Source organism: Lithobates pipiens, unplaced genomic scaffold, assembly GCF_037356315.1.
Source record: "Lithobates pipiens isolate NorthernLeopardFrog02 unplaced genomic scaffold, aLitPip1_a1.2 Scaffold_25, whole genome shotgun sequence".
NCBI lineage: Eukaryota > Metazoa > Chordata > Amphibia > Anura > Ranidae > Lithobates > Lithobates pipiens.
Window position 1 is genome coordinate 62,058,477 of NW_027507787.1, and position 17,972 is coordinate 62,076,448.

The following is a 17,972-nucleotide window of genomic DNA, read 5'->3' on the forward strand; positions in this document are numbered from 1 at the left end:
TGAGATTGTACACAAAGTTACACTTGTCGCGGTTTAAGATTTTTACATGGAGGAAGGTAGGAATACCTTATAGCAGAAAAGACACAATGGGACGAATCCATTGTAGCATATGTGTCACTTCTCTGGCAGTATGAAAGAGGAAACATTTCTTTTTTTCATTTTCAAGTTACTGGCACCACTCTAGTAGCCTTGGTAATTTTTTTTTATGGATATAATGTCCAAATAAGTTATAGAAAATTGGAGTCCAATTTTAATATAAACGTTATTAATTAATATCTTTAGTTATCAATAAGCAAAAGAGCAGTTACAGTTATTAGAAAATGTACTCAACACCCCTCATCAAGGGGGAAATGGTAGCCTTTAATAACCAGGATCTTGTTTTTCGGTTATATAGGATGCATTTTTTTTATGTATTCCAATTTAATACTTTTAATCGTCAAGCTAAATGTGCATTTTGCACTGTGTTTTCTCTGGGAACAGCTTAAAGGGACTTGGTTAAATAGAACCAGCGTTTCCCACCTGCATACATGGCACACATATGTACCCATAAAATATGCTTTTGGCCACAAGTGCCACTCTCAGAGCCAGACACAAAGCTAAGCGCAATTATTTTTGACCAATGAAACTTTTCAATTATATATACCAGAGTTTGTAGTGCACAGGTCAAATTTGTGAACCGCATAAGGAGCATGCAATATACACAGCGCAGGGCTCAGGAGCGTGTAATGGAGAGAGTGCAGGGCTCAGGAGCGTGTAATGGACAGAGTGCAGGGGTCATGACCGTGTAATGGACAGAGTGCAGGGGTCATGGCCGTGTAATGGACAGAGTGCAGGGGTCATGACCGTGTAATGGACAGAGTGCCGGGGGAGGGCGCGTGTAATGGACAGAGTGCAGGGGGAGGGGGCTCGTGTAATGGACAGAGTGCAGGGGGAGGGGGCTCGTGTAATGGACAGAGTGCAGGGGGAGGGGGCTCGTGTAATGGACAGAGTGCAGGGGGAGGGGGCTCGTGTAATGGACAGAGTGCAGGGGGAGGGGGCTCGTGTAATGGACAGAGTGCAGGGGGAGGGGGCTCGTGTAATGGACAGAGTGCAGGGGGAGGGGGCTCGTGTAATGGACAGAGTGCAGGGGGGGGCTCGTGTAATGGACAGAGTGCAGGGGGGGCTTGTGTAATGGACAGAGTGCAGGGGGGGGGGGGCTCGTGTAATGGACAGAGTGCAGGGGGGGGGGCTCGTGTAATGGACAGAGTGCAGGGGGAGGGCGCGTGCAATGGACAGAGTGCAGGGGGAGGGCGCGTGCAATGGACAGAGTGCAGGGGGAGGGCGCGTGCAATGGACAGAGTGCAGGGGGAGGGCGCGTGCAATGGACAACGCGCACGGGGAGGGCGCGTGCAAAAATCATCCTCCTAACAGAGCCCATTTCCATGCAACAACTGGAGCAGTGTTGTAACTCATGTAACTCCCAATGCGCTCAGCCCATTCCAGTGAGTGCTCCCCTCCTTCCTTCCCAGAAGATCCCACTTCATACTCCGGAGCTCCTAGCGAGCACTGTCCCCCCAGTGGAGCTCCAGACCCCCCTCCATGCAGTGACTGGAGCAGGCTCCATAGCGCTCCCAGTATCTCCTCAGTCCCCCCCCCCCCCCCTCCATGTAGTGACTGGAGCAGCTCCATACATCTCAGTTCCCTCAATGTAGTGACTGGAGTAGCATAGAGCTCAGTCCCCTCCATGTAGTGACTGGAGCAGCTCCAAAGAGCTCAGTCCTCTCCGTGCAGTGACTGGAGCAGGCTCCATAGAGCTCAGTCCCCTCCATGCAGTGACTGCAGTAGCTCCATGGAGCTCAGTCCTCTCCATGCAGTGACTGGAGCAGGATCCATAGAGCTCAGTCCCCTCCATGCAGTGACTGGAGCAGGCTCCATAGAGCTCAGTCCCCTCCATGCAGTGACTGGAGCAGGCTCCATAGAGCTCAGTCCCCTCCATGCAGTGACTGGAGCAGGCTCCATAGAGCTCAGTCCCCTCCATGCAGTGACTGGAGATGGCTCCATAGAGCTCAGTCCCCTCCATGCAGTGACTGGAGCAGGCTCCATAGAGCTCAGTCCCCTACATGCAGTGACTGGAGCAGCCTCCATAGAGCTCAGTCCCCTCCATGCAGTGAGTGGAGTAGCTCCATAGAGCTCAGTCCCCTCCATGCAGTGACTGGAGCAGCTTCATAGAGCTCAGTCCCCTCCATGTAGTGACTGGAGTAGCATAGAGCTCAGTCCCCTCCATGCAGTGAGTGGAGTAGCTCCATAGAGCTCAGTCCCCTCCATGTAGTGAGTGGAGTAGCTCCATAGAGCTCAGTCCCCTCCATGCAGTGAGTGGAGTAGCTCCATAGAGCTTAGTCCCCTCCATGTAGTGACTGGAGTAGCTCCATAGAGCTCAGTCCCCTCCATGCAGTGACTGGAGCAGCTCCATAGAGCTCAGTCCCCTCCATGCAGTGACTGGAGCAGCTCCATAGAGCTCAGTCCCCTCCATGCAGTGACTGGAGCAGCTCCATAGAGCTCAGTCCCCTCCATGTAGTGACTGGAGTAGCATAGAGCTCAGTCCCCTCCATGTAGTGGCTGGAGCAGCTCCATAGAGCTCAGTCCCCTCCATGCAGTGGCTGGAGCAGCTCCATAGAGCTCAGTCCCCTCCATGCAGTGGCTGGAGCAGCTCCATAGAGCTCAGTCCCCTCCATGCAGTGACTGGAGCAGCTCCATAGAGCTCAGTCCTCTCCATGCAGTGACTGGAGCAGCTCCATAGAGCTCAGTCCTCTCCATGCAGTGACTGGAGCCGCTCCATAGAGCTCAGTCCCCTCCATGCAGTGACTGGAGCAGCTCCATAGAGCTAAGTCCTCTCCATGTAGTGACTGGAGTAGCATAGAGCTCAGTCCCCTCCATGTAGTGGCTGGAGCAGCTCCATAGAGCTCAGTCCCCTCCATGCAGTGGCTGGAGCAGCTCCATAGAGCTCAGTCCCCTCCATGCAGTGGCTGGAGCAGCTCCATAGAGCTCAGTCCCCTCCATGCAGTGACTGGAGCAGCTCCATAGAGCTCAGTCCTCTCCATGCAGTGACTGGAGCAGCTCCATAGAGCTCAGTCCTCTCCATGCAGTGACTGGAGCAGCTCCATAGAGCTCAGTCCCCTCCATGCAGTGACTGGAGCAGCTCCATAGAGCTCAGTTCCCCTCCATGCAGTGACTGGAGCAGCCCCATAGAGCTCAGTCCCCTCCATACAGTGAGTGGAGCAGCTCCATAGAGCTGAGTCCCCTCCATGCAGTGACTGGAGCAGCTCCATTGAGCTCAGTCCCCTCCATGCAGTGAGTGCAGCAGCTCCATAGAGCTCAGTCCCCTCCATGTAATGACTGCAGTAGCTCCATAGAGCTCAGTCCTCTACATGTAGTGACTGGAGTATCATAGAGCTCAGTCCTCTCCATGCAGTGACTGGAGCAGCTCCATAGAGCTCAGTCCCCTCCATGCAGTGAGTGGAGTAGCTCCATAGAGCTCAGTCCCCTCCATGCAGTGAGTGGAGTAGCTCCATAGAGCTCAGTCCCCTCCATGCAGTGAGTGGAGTAGCTCCATAGAGCTCAGTCCCCTCCATGCAGTGAGTGGAGCAGCTCCATAGAGCTCAGTTCCCTCCATGCAGTGACTGGAGCAGCTCCATAGAGCTCAGTCCCCTCCATGCAGTGACTGGAGCAGCTCCATAAAGGCTCAGTCCCCTCCATGCAGTGAGTGGAGTAGCTCCATAGAGCTCAGTCCTCTCCATGCAGTGACTGGAGCAGCTCCATAGAGCTCAGTCCCCTCCATGTAGTGACTGGAGTAGCATAGAGCTCAGTCCCCTCCATGCAGTGAGTGGAGTAGCTCCATAGAGCTAAGTCCTCTCCATGCAGTGACTGGAGTAGCATAGAGCTCAGTCCCCTCCATGCAGTGAGTGGAGCAGCTCCATAGAGCTCAGTCCTCTCCATGTAGTGACTGGAGTAGCATAGAGCTCAGTCCCCTCCCCTCCATGCAGTGACTGGAGTGGGTGGCTCCATAGAGCTCAGTCCCCTCCATGCAGTGAGTGGAGCAGCTCCATAGAGCTCAGTCCCCTCCCCTCCATGCAGTGACTGGAGTGGGTGGCTCCATAGAGCTCAGTCCCCTCCATGCAGTGACTGGAGGCGGCTCCATAGAGCTCAGTCCCCTCCATGCAGTGAGTGGAGCGGCTCCATAGAGCTCAGTCCCCTCCATGCAGTGACTGGAGCGGCTCCATAGAGCTCAGTTCCCTCCATGTAGTGACTGGAGCAGCTCCATAGAGCTCAGTCCCCTCCATGCAGTGAGTGGAGCAGGCTCCATAGAGCTCAGTCCCCTCCATGCAGTGACTGGAGGCGGCTCCATAGAGCTCAGTCCCCTCCATGCAGTGAGTGGAGCAGGCTCCATAGAGCTCAGTCCCCTCCATGCAGTGAGTGGAGCAGGCTCCATAGAGCTCAGTCCCCTCCATGCAGTGAGTGGAGCAGCTCCATAGAGCTCAGTCCCCTCCATGCAGTGAGTGGAGCAGCTCCATAGAGCTCAGTCCCCCTCCATGCAGTGAGTGGAGCAGCTCCATAGAGCTCAGTTCCCTCCATGCAGTGACTGGAGCAGCTCCATAGAGCTCAGTCCCCTCCATGCAGTGAGTGCAGCAGCTCCATAGAGCTCAGTCCCCTCCATGCAGTGAGTGCAGCAGCTCCATAGAGCTCAGTCCCCTCCATGCAGTGACTGTAGCAGCTCCATAGAGCTCAGTCCCCTGCATGCAGTGAGAGGAGCAGCTCCATAGAACTCGCACTGTCCTAGCAGAACCCATCACTACAACAATCAGGTCCTCCCAGCCTGCAGCTCTGAGGTGAGAAGCCCGGTCCGGAGGGTGTATTGGCCGCTCTCAGTCAGGAGAAGGAAGCCGCTTTCCCCTCACTGAGGAGGAGATTACAGCCCGAATCCCGAGCAGTCCCTTTAAGGAAAACAATGACCTGTGTGTGGGAGGAGGGGCCGCATCCTGAGAATCAGGTGCATGTCTGAAGGGATGATGTCATCTCTGTGAGGAGAGCTGCCCGGGAGCGAAGAGAGAGACGGAGCGGACGGATGCAGAGATTGCCGTGATTGCGGATGGGAGGATGAGCGGGAAGCGGACCGGAGTGCGGGGAGAAGTGTGAGTACCGAGGCCGGCCTGTGTACCGGGGAGGGGGAGGGTGAAGGTGACACACGGGAACTTAGGAGCGGCGGGCGGAGGACACACACCATGGACACACAATATACACACACCACACATATCTATGGCCTGGTTCCCTCACTCATAGGAGGATGTGCGGAGGGCCTGTTCACATCCAGTGGCGGGCTTCTATCTACATCACCTCAGGATGGGTGCAGGCCCCGCAGGCCTTCCTATGGATCCAGTCATAGGGGGTCCTCCATTGGGGTGTCATGGCTGGGAAGAGGGAGCAGTGCATGTTCTATGTGGTAAACATTGGCCATGGACTGCATTTCCAGCACTATGTGGTCCTGCTCACACAACACCCAGAGCCCTGCTACTCTGTAACACACATCAAACACGCGTCAATGTGCGTTTACATGGATCTCATACATGTATATCATCCAATCCGTCCTGGTATGGGCATGCTCCCTGCTAACCTGTGCTGTCACTGGCTACAGCGAGATTTTGTCAGCAGGTTTCGGCCAATGATTTATGGCTAAAACCTGCTGAATAGCTCTAGCCAATCACGGCACAGAATCCGGTGTTTACAACCACACAGGGCTCTGTACACAGATCAGCGATCAGGCTGTTTCTTCTCCCTGCAAAGCAGAGGGTAAAGGCGGCACACATTGTAAGGCTGGCCATACGTGGTCAAATTTCCAAGGAATTTCCTTTTGAAAATCAAAAAAAGTGTGTATTTTGTAATCCGGTTTTGCCACCATTGATTTTTTGAAATTTGGCCAACCAAGCCTTCAGTTTCACCTCGTGTTGCTACAGAAAATATTTTTTTGTGGCTGGGAATCTTCTCTTCTTTCTGAGAAATTTTCTTTTCTTGCACACGCGCTTTTCTTTTTCGATTACATTTCTCGCACGATTCTCCCATCATTGATTTTATACAGGGATAGGCAATTAGCGGACCTCCAGCTGTTGCAGAACTACAAGTCCCATGAGGCATAGCAAGGCTCTGATAGCCACAAGCATGACACCCAGAGGCAGAGGCATGATGGGAGTTGTAGTTTTGCAACAGCTGGAGGTCCACTAACTGCACATTCCATCATTCGAAAATAGTTTTTGTTTTTCAAAAAATGTCCAACATGTCCGATTTTCTCAGATTCAATGGCCACAAGAAAATCGGCTGTTGCTGCAGCCCACTAATTGTGCGAAAATACAGACGAAAATTCTTTGATAAGATTTTCAAAATTCGACCTATGTATGTCGACCTAAGGGTCGGTTCACACTGGGACTGCGACCTGACAAGGGGCGTCCCGTTCTGTACAATGAAACTGTTCTAATCGGAGCACTACAAGTCGCTCCGACTTAGAAAAATATTCTTGTATGACTTTGGGGCGAACTTGAGGCGAATTGCGTTTGATTTCTATAGAGAAGTAGTTTTGCAAGTCGCCGCAGCGGTCGCCTGAGACAGTCGTGCTGCCTCAGTGTGAACTGACACTAAGGCAAATGGTTATCCTCTTGGTTGCTACTTGATGTTAACCCCTTCCCATCCAGTGCCAGTACAGTCTTTTATCTAATCACTGTATTTGGTGTCAGTGTTAATGTACCTTCCAGATACTGTCTGTTAGCACTAGATTGCCCACCACCCTATCGCAGGCCTATTACTATAAGTCATTGATCGCTACCATTACAGTATAGCCTCTATAGCTGCATAGATTCCAGTGTATATACAATAGTGTGTAGATCGGCCTTTTTCAAGGTTTCTTCAGGGGTGCCTTAGCAAAAATGCCTAAAAATTGCCCAAAAATTGTATACAAGCTGGCATGTGGATGAAGGCTGCCTTTTAGTTACACAAAGCCACAGGCTTTCATTGTACATCATTACAACCTTCTAGCTGCCGGTCTCCTAACAACCAATGGCATCATCTGTTCATAAGGAGGATGTCGGTTACCTGCATAGTATCCTTGTTTGACCCTCCCTTGTCTCTCTCCATAAGCACTGGGGTCATGTTTGCTAAGTGATGGAGAAAAACTGAGGGAGAAGAGCAACATTGGTATACTAGCCAGTACAATTTTTCAAAAGTGTATTTTTTTTTTTGGAAGAATAAATCACCTCTAACGTTGGGTTTTCTACTTGTGTGGTTGTTGCTTCATTTATGTAAAACTATTAGAATAATTTTACACTTTCAAATGAGGTGCCCCAAGACTGTCCATAATGTTTAAAGGGTGCCTTGACTGGAAAAAGGGTGTAGACTATAATGTTCTCACAAACCAATTAAAGTACACTTATTGGGATTATTTTTTGTTTTATTTTTATTTTTTTACCAAATTCATGTAGAAGAATACATTTTGGCCTAAAATTTTGAAGAGATTTTTTTATTGGATATGTTTTATAACAGAAGTAGAAACTTTTTTTTCCAACATTTTCAGTCCTTTTTTTTTGTTCTATAATAAAATATGGAAAAAAAAATCAGCGGTGATCTAATACCACCAAACAAAAGCACTATTTGTGTGAAAAAATATACATATACAAACCGCAGTTTGTCACCATTCCACGAGCGTGTGCAATTTTAAAGCGTGACTTGTTGGATATCTATTTACTCAGTGTAACATCATCTTTCACATTTATATAAAACAAATTGGGGTATGTATTGTGTAAAATAAATTTTTCCAAAAACAGTTGCGTTTTATATATAATGTTAAGGGGTTATAAATTTTTAGCAAAAAATACTGATTCAAACTTGTAAACAAAAAGTGTGCCGGAAAAGGCTTAGTCTTCAAGTGGTAAACGACTTGCCAACCGCTGCATGCCAATCTAAGTCGGCACAATGGCAATGGTGGGCAAATGGGCATACCTATACGCCCCCTTTAATTGGCGGGGCTAGTGGGCGTGTGTACAGCATGACCATGCCCGCGGGACCCACAGACTCAATGTCCGCCGGTGTCCCGGGAATCGTGTCATGGAGCCGCAGAACGGGGAGATGCCTATGTACACAAGGCATTTCCCCATTCTGCCTTGTGACATGACACAGATCATTGCTCCCTGTCATGGGAAACAGTGATTGCTGTCATGTGAATGGAAGCCCATCCCCTCCACAGTTATAATCACTCTCTAGGACACCCTTAACCCCTTGATCGCCCCCTAGTGTATCCCCTTCCAGTATCATTTACACGGTAATCCAGTACATGTTTATAGCACTGATCACTGGATAAATGTGAGTGGTCCCAAAATAGTGTCAACAGTGTCCGATGTGTCCGCCATAATCTCGCAGTAACGACAAAACGGATTACTGCTTTTTCTAATAAAAAAAAGAAAAAACGTAATAATAAAAATGCCATAAATCTATCCCCTATTTTGTAGACGCTATAAATTTTGCACAAACCAATCAATATACGCTTTTTGCATGTTTTTTTTTTCTTCTTCCAGAAGTATGTAGAAAAATACATATCGGCCTAAACTGAGGAAAAAAATTGTTTATATATTTTTGGGGGATATTTATTATAGCAAAAATTAAAAAATATTACTTTTTTTTTTTTTCAAAATTGTTTACAGCCCAAAAAATAAAAATCACAGAGGTGATCAAATACCACCAAAAGAAAGCTTTATTTGTGAGATAAAAAGGACATCAATTTTGTTTGGGTACAATGTCGCTCGACCGCGCAATTGTCAGTTAAAGCAACGCAGTGCCGAATTGCAAAAAGTGCTCTGGTCAGGAAGGGAGTAAAATCTTCCAGGGCCTGAAGCGGTTAAAGTAGCGTAGTGCTAAATAATGGACATGAAGGGGGTAAAGCCTGCCAAAGGTTACATTTACACATAAATTTGCATAATGAAATGGATGTACATTAGAGCTGCATGATTAATCGTCAAGAATCGTTCTCACGATCTTGACTAAAGTGTTTCCAGATTCTTTCTATGCAAAGAATTCTCTCAGCTCTTCTGAAGCCACAGCCCTCAAAAGAAAGGAAGGAAAAAAACCTGGCAGTCTGGCAAGAATCGAAACATTCTTTATCAGTTGAGCTAAGTATAAACATTGTAACAATTTGTCAATGGAATAGACTTGTGTGTGAGGCTCCGTTCACACAGGGGGCGACACGAGGTGACACGACTTGCCGTGCCGCGACCTGACAAGTCGCCCCCGTTCTGTACTACGGAACCGTTCTAAGAGGAGCGACTCGAGTCGCTCCGACTTAGAAAAAAGGTTCCTGTACTACTTTTGGGCGACCTCGGGGCGACTTGCATTGACTTCTATACAGAAGTCATTTGCAAGTCGCCGCTGAGGTCGCGGCAGGTCGCGGCGCGGCAAGTCGCGTCGCCTCGCATCGCCCCCTGTGTGAACCGAGCCTAAGTGAAAAAAGTTTAACCACTTAAACACTAATCCTTTTTCTGACATCTGTTCAAGTAAAAAAAAAAAAAAATAATAATATATATATTTTATTTTTTTCTAGAAGATCACTTGGAACCCCCAAACGTTATATATTATAAAAAAAATATATATATTTATTTTTTCGTAGACACCCTAGAGAATAAAATGGTTGTTGCAATATTTTGTGTCATGGCTGGGCATGCACTGCACATGCTTGAGTCGCACTACGCTCTGCTATTGGCCAGGCAATCTTCTGGGACCTGTGACGTGTCCCAGAAGATTGCAGGCAGGGAGGGGCCGCCTAGGGAAAGAGGAGGAGTCACCTAGGCGGCCAAGAAGAGGAAGGCGGAAGTGGGACAGGAAGTTCCACTAAAAAGAAGGTTACCCCCCCCCCAAAAAAAAAAAAAAAATTACATGTCAAATGTAGCATGTAAGGGGGCAGGGACTGCTTAAAGTGGAAGTTCCACTTTTGGGTGGAACTCCGCTTTAAGTTTTTTATTTTTAAGAACATTCATTCAATTTTTTTTTACTAGTCATTACTTCAATATTTGTTTTCGACTGCAGTCAGGAGAAAGTTCTGTGGAGCAGGATAGAAACATTTTCTTGAACAGTTTTCTTATAGCGTATGTTGTTTTTATTCAGTAAGGTTAATTCATTCCAAAACTCAATGTTAGAAGCATACAAAATTTCGAAGATATGATTGGGCTCTATGGGTTTCTGCACCCAACATGTCTTTTAGGGGCAAAACAAAATTTGTTGCTTCTGATAGAAAAGTTTGTGGGGGAAGGGGTGGTGGGGTCATGGCAACAGCTCATAAAGTATGTGCAAAAGCTTCATATAGTGCTCAAAAAATCCTGAACGCATAACGTTACCTCCAACACACACAAGCACATACAATGTTATTAAATAAAGGTGATGCACAATTTGTAATTACTTGTAGCAGCCAATCAGAAGCCATCAGCGCGCTGGTTGCTATTGGTGAATGCAGTTTGCACACTGCTGTTTTTTTCCTCAGTTAAGTTCTCTGTAAGCTTACATTATTTCTGTTGGCTCTACCAGGAGAAAAACAAGCGTTCTTGACTAAGAGCTGTGCCCTCAATAGCCATGGGGTTGGCAGTGGTTGCTATCTTTACTGCATTTGTTGCTATGCCAATCAGATCATCATTGCACTTTGTGTTGCTATATTAAACAAGCCCATTGTGTTTGTACTGTATGTATATTATTGTCGGACTACAGAGTGATTTGGGGAAGGGCTCATTATTACATATACTGTATATGTTCATATGAGAGGCAGGCAACAGACTATCAAGGGGCCTTTACTTGGATTAAAAGACTGTAACTGAGCAATCCTTTTATTTTTTATTACTATTTCTGTTTTCTTCAGAAACACTGAAACCTGAGCGCCAAAAAATGCCGCCTCTAAATGCTCCTCTATGTTGACCTGTCTGGCTATGCACACATTGGTGTTTAGCAGCCGAAAAAAAAAAATCACTTGCGCGTTTAAGGGAGGAGCATTTGAGCAGAAAAAACAATTAACCCTTCCGCACTATGTTTGAAATAACAACCCCACTGTGAGTATCGATTTATGTCTTTAAAAAAAGAAAAAAATGAGAACTATAAATATCCCACAAATAAAGCACTTAAGCTCTAAAATGAAACATGTGCTACAAAATAAACAAATAAACATATGCTCAAAATGGATATAAACCACTGGAGGTTTTTTTTTTTTTTTTTTTTAATCTTGCAAGATAAAGGCATACTAGCACACTATATTTAAACTTAAGCCCTCCAGCGCCGGGTATCAGATCTGGAGACCACTTCCATATTCGCCTGTCTTGCTTCCAGGTTCGGGGACTCTGGTTCTGTTTTGTGACTGACCAGAGCCGCGATGACTTCACTCACGTGCATGCGTGCGAGAGCTGCCGGTCACGGCACAGGGCTCTGAAGAAATGGCACTAATGGCCATACCTTCAGAGTGCATAGGAGATATTTAAATTAACTATAGATAAGCCTTATTATAAGCTTACCTATAGGTAAAAGTCATGCATGGAAGCACATGGGTGCATTTTAATGTATGCTACGTGTGGCCTTCTGCTCAAATTTGGCATTTCTGCATCTTCTTGCCTAACGAGAAACAAACAATTGATGCCCAAGGGACTTTGCTAGAAAGCGGCAAACAAATTGATCATAAAATAACAAAAAAATAAGTAAAAACGTGATTTCACAGGTATCCATAGAAGAATATTCATAGTATTTTATCAGATAGTCACAGGCTATAGATTGGCTGGGCTATATCATTTGTGTATTTGTAGCAAACTCGATGCGTTTCTTCAAACTAAGCTTCTTCAGGAGTGATAATGTAAATTAGGGCTGCAACTAACGATTAGCTTTTTACTCACTGATCACCAACCTAGTGTAAAACACATGTCCCCAAATAACACATGTCCTCCACATATGTCCCACTAAAATCACATGTCCCAATGATTATCTGCACACATATGTCTGTGATCACCTGCACACATATGTACATGATCATTTGTGTGCATATGTCCGTGATCGCACAAGCCAATTATTATACATTTAACTGATTTTTTTTTTTTTTTTACCAAAAACATGTAGCAGAATACATTTTGGCTTAAATTTATGACACAATTCGACTTTATTGGATTTCTTTTAAAATCGAAGAAAATATTGTGTTTTTTCCCCCCCAAATTTCTGCTATTTTTTCGCTTATATCGCAAAAAATAAAAAACGGAGTCGTGAATAAATACCACCAAAATAAAGCTCTATTTGTGCAAGCAAAATGATAAAAATTCCATTTGGGTACAGCCTAGCATGACCACGCAGTTGTCATTGAAAGTGCGTGAGCACTGAAATATGAAAATTGGGCTGGGAAGGAAGGGGGCGAACGTGCCTTGTATTGTAGTGGTTAAAGTAATTTTCATTTTTTTTAAACAAACATGTTATACTTACTTGCTGTGTAATGTATTTACACAGAGCAGCCCCGATTCTTCTCTTCTGGGGTCCCCCACCAATGCTTCTGTCTCCTCCTGCCTTCAGAGTGCCCAAGTAGCAAGCTGCAAATTATAGTATAGCGTGCCCCATAGCAAGGTTTAAAAAAACAAAACTTCTGCCTTTAGAACCACTCACTTCCTGCCCAGGACTACATGTCCCATGAGGCATTGCGCCTCACACATTCACATGTTCTCAGGCACTTACTGACATGTATGGATGGCGTACTCGGCTGTATGTGTGCTGCATTGTATTTCCTGATATGTAAAGAAATAATGTATTCTGTATGCAAGGCAACTAATCCGCCGGCTGATCGATTATGGAAATAGTTGTCAACTATTTTCATAATCGATTAGTTGTTTATTAAAATGATGCAACATGATGAAACAAGTACAGAACGACATACATTATCTCACAAAAGTAAGTACAACCCTCACATTTTTGTAAATATTTTATTATATCTTTTTATGTGACGACACTGAAGAAATTACACTTTGCTACAATATAAAGTAGTGAGTGCACAACTTATATGAGACCCGATTCACACGGGCAACCTGTCAGATGACTTGGCCTCCTGACAAGTCACGCTCCATTCTGTACAATGCAACCGTTCTAATAGGAGTGACTCAAGTCGTTCCCACTTAGAAAAAGTTTCCTGTACTACTTTGAGGTGACTTCAGAGTGGCTTCCATTGGCTTCTATACAGAAGTTGTTTTGCAAGCCAGGCTGAAATCACAATGTACAGGGCGGCTTCAGAGTCGAGTGACTTTGAAGCCACCCCTGTGTGAACCGTCACCAACAGTGTAAATTTGCTGTCCACTCACATTACTCAACACACAGCCATTCATGTCTAAACTGCTGGCAACATATGTGAGTACACCCCTAAGTGAAAATGTCCAAATTGGGGCCAAAGTGTCAATATTTTTTGTAGCCACCATTATTTTCCAGCACTGCCTTAACCCTCTTTTGGCATGGAGTTTACCAGAGCTTCACAGGTCCTCTTCCACTTTTCCTTGACATCATGGAGCAGGTGGATGTTGGAGACCTTGCGCTAATTCACCTTCCGTTTTGAGGATGCTCCACAGATGCTCTGGAGACATGCTTGGCCAGTCAATCACCTTTACCCTCAGCTTCTTTAGCAAGGCAGTGGTCCTCTTGGAGGTTGTTTGGGGTCGTTAACATGTTGGAATACTGCCCTGCGGCCCAGTCTCCGAAAGGAGGTTATCATTCTCTCTTTCAGTATGTCACAGTACATGTTGGCATTCATGGTTCCTTCAATTAACTGTAGCACCCCAGTGCTGGCAGCACTCCTACCACCATGCTTGACTGTAGGCAAGACACACTTGTCTTTGTACTCCTCACCTGGTTGCCACCACACATGCTTGACACCATCTGAACCAAATACGTTTATCTTGGTCTCATTAGACTACAGGACATGGTTCCAGTAATCCATGCCCTTAGTCTGCTTGTCTTCAGGAAACTGTTTGCAGGCTTTCTTGTGCATAATCTTTTAGAAGAGGCTTCCTTCTGGTATGACAGCCATGCAGACCAATTTGATGCAGTGTGCAGTGTATGGTCTGAGCACTGAGAGGCTGACCCCCTCCACCCCTTCAACCTCTGCAGCAATGCTGGCAGCACTCATACGTCTATTTCCCAAAGACAACCTCTGGATATGACGCTGAGCACATGGACTCAACACCTTCCTTTGACCATGTCGAGGCCTGTTCTGAGTGCAACCTGTCCTGTTAAAACTCTGGATGGTCTTGGCCACTGTGCTGCAGCTCAGTTTCAGGGTCTTGGCCATATTTTTTCAGATCCTCTGAGAGTTCTTTGCCATGAGGTGCCATGTTGAACTTCCAGTGATTAGTATGTGAGAGTGAGAGCGATAACACCAAATTTAAAACACCTGCTTCCCATTTACACCTGAAACCTTGTAACACTAACGAGTCACATGACTCCGGGGAGGGAAAATGACTAATTGGGCCCAATTTGGAAATTTTCACTTAGGGGTGTACTCAATTTTGTTGCCAGCGGTTTAGACATTAATGGCTGCGTGTTATTTTGAGGACAGCAAATTTACACTGTTATACAAGCTGTACACTCACTACTTTACATTGTAGCAGAGTGCCATTTATTCAGTGTTGTCACATTAAAAGATATAATAAAATATTTACAAAAAATGTGAGGGGTGTACTCACTTTTGTGAGATACTGTATACATCCTATTTATCTATATACATCCTATTTATCTCAGAGGTCCATTGTGTAATAAATGGACATAAATTCTATATAATGCTCACCATCTCAATCACAAAGTAGAGTGGTGGTAGTAGCCATCATCTGCGGAATATACGAGAGGACTACTGTGTGACGTCTGTCCTGAGAGCTGTTGAAGAGCGGATAACCCCTGCCAAGGATACACAGGGGGCCGGCAGAGAAGGAGAACCCCCCCCAAAGAAAGAGCAAGGGGCCAAGCAGGCAGGGAATCTGCACAAGAGGTGTACAAAGAAGAAAGTGCTAGAGAAGATGGAACCAATATACCCATAAATATAAAGTGATGATAAAAAATAAAAAGGAAAGGGGAGGTGGGTAATTAAAATTGGTGCTAATGAATGTATATGTCAAATGTGCCAATAAAAAAAGGAAACCAAGATGGATTTACAAGGGGGGAAAAAAATACGTAAAGTGAAATAAAGTAAAACAAAATCGGATAACATAAAAGTGTAATTCTAATGACAGCCTCATAACCAAGGCCAAATATAGAAATAAAGGGGAAACCCATACTGTGAGTAGGTGTTGTAACACCTCTTCATCTCTTTTAACCTTTAAAACCTTCACCACAGCCACGTGCTTTGCTTGCGTTTGTGGCGTGGCCCCATTAATGTCCTCATTTTGCACTGCACATCACCCCTGCTTTGTGGTATTAATGAGGCACATGGAAAACAGTTGTTTTCTAGATGCCTTTAGAGATGACCTGTGTTGCTAGTGTGAACAAGTCGAGCAGGTTATGTGTTCCTAGTTGTTATGGGTTACTCCATGTTTCATATGTTCGTGTTCTACATATAAGGCTACTCTTAGATGGGACAAATACATTTTTTTTCTATGATCTAATTAAAGGCCATAAGTCATTGACTCTTCAGTGCAAGCTTCAGGATTGTCAGCTGGCCTGCTAAAGAGATCACGTCCGCTTGTCCATTTAGGGCAAAGTGACGGGAGTCTCCTTAAAATCCACTCCATCATTCTATCTACCTTCATTGCTCCTCTGCTGCTTCTTCCTTTATCCCAGCTTACCCACTGTTTCCAGTGATAGAGGTGCATGGGCTTTCCTTCCATGATGCATTGCTTGGGCCTGGTGGACAGACACCAGACGTAACCACTGTGACATGGCAGAGGGGGTGACATCATCACTTCTGTAAGCTCCATATCTGGTATTTTGCAGTGACTGGGGAATGGTGGGTGGAGGAGTACTGTGAAGGTAGATATTCTTTAAAGAGAACCTGTCACTATACCCTGAATTGACAAAGGGGAAAGGGTCCCTATTGCACAGACTTATTTTCGCTGTGCTTTCACATTATCTTACATTTTTTTTTCAATTACCTTGCAATAAGGACGTCATTCATCTTCTTTGAATGATCCTCAAAGCACATTTTGGTTGTTTTAGCAGCAGAAACACTTTGGTTTAGCTTTGCTTCCAACATTTGATGTCAGTCTCTATCAATGCTTTTGGTGCTGCTGATGTCTCCCAACGAGGATATCTCAGAAGAAAATCCCAAATATTTGCAAACCCAGGAAACTTTTCTGTGAAATCTTTTAGATATCAATGGGATTGTTTATTGTTGTAGTCATGGGATGGAAAGATACCAGCAGATGAGCTCTGTAGATTCCAGAACTAGATTCTAGGTAAATCTGCCTTCCAAAGTAAACATGAAAAAATTCCAGAGACAGATAAGATTTTCTTGTGGAAGCCTGGACTAAATAGACTGTTTACTGGAGTGTGTTAAAAGGTCTCCACAAGAACTTTTTATATATACGCAGGAATTTGGACTTCTTATTCTCATTGTCAACATTACAATGTGTTCATATGAAGATTTGTGTGAACATTTATAGGAAAATTGTCAGTACATTTGATGACTTAACAGATGTCTTTAGAAAGTACTTCAAAATTTCATGTGCTTTTAAAGCGGTGCTCCAGGCTCCTTTTGAAAAATATAAAAAGTCAGCAGCTGCAAATACTGTAGCTGCCGACTTTTAATGTTGGGGCACTTACCTTTCCAGGAATCCAGTGGTGTCCTCACCTGAGTCGTTATTTTTATTTTTTTGTAACCGGCTAGCTGTTGCTGGCGCCACCATCTTGCCAAGTAAAACTGGCAGTGAAGCCTTGCAGCTTCTTATTCTGTTCCCTACTGCGCATGCATGAAGCTCGCTGTGCTTTTGTGACTAGGCGGCTGCGGGGGAAGCAGGGGGCCGTGGTGAACTGAGCTGTGGCGAAAAGCAAGGTACGTGCTCCCCTTCAAAAGGTGCCAAATGTGGGGGGGGGGGGGGTGGGAGGGAAGGAGGGAAGGAGGCAGATGAGTGGAGCTTCCCCTTTTGGATGGAGCTCCGCTTTAACATTTGATTTGGGAATGAATGTGATTTCCCAAACAAAAACCACATTCACTGTTAGAATTTAATTCTTTAGAGAAACCTTTTCCATTCTGTTCCTTCAAATTATTCATGCTTTTTATTGCTGATTTGGCCCCACTAACTTAAAAAAGGGAACTAACAGTTTACAAAAAAAGTCAACAAAATTCTACTAGTGTATGGCCAGTTTGGTGATGAATTGCTATCCAGCTTTTTATGCTGGTGTACATCATGTGGGAAGCACTCGCTTTCACTGTCAGCAGGATAATTCAATGGTAGACAAAAGACCCCACCCCCCTCTCTTTTCAGAATTCTTCAGGCACTGTTGGAGTAAGGTTGGTATTGTTCTGCTCCATGGAAGTGTGATTGGTGACGAGCTTCCTTTCCTACTTTCTGAAGTTTCAGTCTTTTGTGGCGGCATTGATTGTTTTTTCTTTTTTACAGCCATGTGAGTTACCACATTATTTTATGCTCACTATTCATGGTTTTATTTACCTCATCTCAGATTGATTAACCCATTTAAATAGGTATGCTTGTCAAGTGTCACCAACACTTTATGTATTGTGGCTGCCCACTCTGCATTGCTGAGACAACTCCTTACCATAGTGACTCTGCTTGGGCACATATAGGCTTACTTGCAAGTCCCAGACTTGGGGAGAAGTTTGGGAAGCGCTGGTTTAGGGCATACTTCTCAATAGGCACCCATTGCTTACCCCCTTCTTAAAATACTTGTTGTCTGGCTGTCATGCTGTTGTTTTGGCTTCTTGACTTTCTGGTTCAGTGACTTGGAAAAAGTATAGAAATAAACTTTTCTGACAT

The 17,972-nt window shown here is 45.4% G+C and overlaps 1 protein-coding gene across 3 annotated transcripts in view; it reads left to right on the forward strand.

The window, feature by feature from the left end:
* The first annotated feature begins 4,854 nt into the window (after positions 1–4,854).
* USP54 (ubiquitin specific peptidase 54) overlaps positions 4,855–17,972 on the forward strand; it is a 260,296-nt gene continuing 247,178 nt past the window's right edge. For 2 of the 3 annotated variants that reach the window (XM_077454554.1, XM_077454558.1), the window contains exon 1: positions 4,855–5,165. The gene's annotated coding sequence lies outside the window, so the exon portion shown is untranslated. The remainder of the gene's footprint in view (positions 5,166–17,972) is intronic. The other variant, XM_077454557.1, reaches the window with a different exon arrangement.